At 36.2% G+C, this 1498-nt stretch overlaps 1 pseudogene; it reads left to right on the forward strand.

Annotated features, from left to right (window-relative positions):
• Positions 1-1366, forward strand: part of LOC107704366 (zinc finger protein 410-like) — an 11818-nt pseudogene extending 10452 nt beyond the window's left edge.
• The last annotated feature ends 132 nt before the right edge of the window (positions 1367-1498 follow it).

Genomic DNA, 1498 nt, shown 5'->3' on the forward strand with positions numbered 1-1498 from the left:
AAAAAAAAGGTAAGAAGTGATTTTGACGAGCAAAAAAAGTGATTTTGACGCGTGAAAAGTGATTTTGACGAGCAAAAAAAATGAAAAAAAGTGATTTTGACGAGCAAAAAAAGTGATTTTGACGAGCGAAAAGTGATTTTGATGAGTAAAAAGTGATTTTGACGAGTGAAAAGTGATTTTGACGAACAAAAAAAGTGATTTTGATGAGCAAAAAAAAATGAAAAAAAGTGATTTTGACGAGCAAAAAACATGAAAAAAAGTGATTTTGACGAGTGAAAAGTGATTTTGACGAGTAAAAAAAGTGATTTTGATGAGTGAAAAGTGATTTTGACGAGTGAAAAGTGATTTTGACGAGCAAAAAAAATGAAAAAAAGTATCAAAAGGGTGCTTCTACTAAATACTGAGCAAAGGGTCTGAATACTTAGGACCATGTGATATTTCAGTTTTTCTTTTTTAATAAATCTGCAAAAATGTCAACAATTCTGTGTTTTTCTGTCAATATGGGGTGCTTTGTGTACATTAATGAGGAAAAAAAATTAACTTAAATGATTTTAGCAAATGGCTGCAATATAACAAAGAGTGAAAAATTTAAGGGGGTCTGAATACTTTCCGTACCCACTGTATATAGCATTTCCAGAAATCACAAGCTTCAAAATTCCATGATATTTAAATGTTGTAAACATCCAAATGTTTTCTTATTAATAGAAATGGTTATTTTGCATTTTCAGTTGGATTGTGTGTAAAGTCAGTGTTTGACGTTAATCAAACGAGTCGCTGTAATTGTTTTGGTTCATCACTCTGAAACAGAAGAGGACACGGGCATTGTTTGTAGTACAATATATAGGGTGTTTTACTGTGGGCGTGTCTGTGTGTGATTGACAGCTGAAGCGCTCACTCACAGCAGTCTGTTGGAGGCGGATGGTGGCGGTGATTCGATGGTCAGCGTCAATCTGCATCACGCTATCTTACCGACGCAAGGTACGACCGCATGCTCTCTCTGATGCTCTGTCACATCACCCACAGCAGTGACATCATCGCGTGTGTTCTGTGTGCTTAGGTGCGGCGGACGCCGTTGTGGTTCTGACTCCGCCCCATGACCTGGTCACCATGACAACGGGCCACGCCTACAGCGATGACATGGTCACTCTGCTCTAACGCTGCTTTTGTAAATAAACTCTTTTAGGAAACGCACACTTCTCGAGTGCATCATTTCATCATCAGAAACACAAACACACACACCTTCCAATGAGATATTTATTGTTATTGCAATCTGAAAATAAACGTCAACAACAAAATTGTTGTCGAGTGAAAAAAGTTATTTTGACGAGCAAAAAGTGATTTTGACGAGTGAAAAAAGTGATTTTGACGAGCGAAAAAAGTGATTTTGATGAGTGAAAAAAAGTGATTTTGATGAGTGAAAAAAATGAAAAAAAGTGATTTTGACAAGCAAAAAAAGTGATTTTGACGAGCAAAAAAAATGAAAAAAAGTGATTTTGAC

The sequence above is a fragment of the Sinocyclocheilus anshuiensis genome, unplaced genomic scaffold (assembly GCF_001515605.1).
Source record: "Sinocyclocheilus anshuiensis isolate Anshui unplaced genomic scaffold, SAMN03320099.WGS_v1.1 scaffold1115, whole genome shotgun sequence".
In the NCBI taxonomy this organism is placed as follows: Eukaryota; Metazoa; Chordata; class Actinopteri; order Cypriniformes; family Cyprinidae; genus Sinocyclocheilus; species Sinocyclocheilus anshuiensis.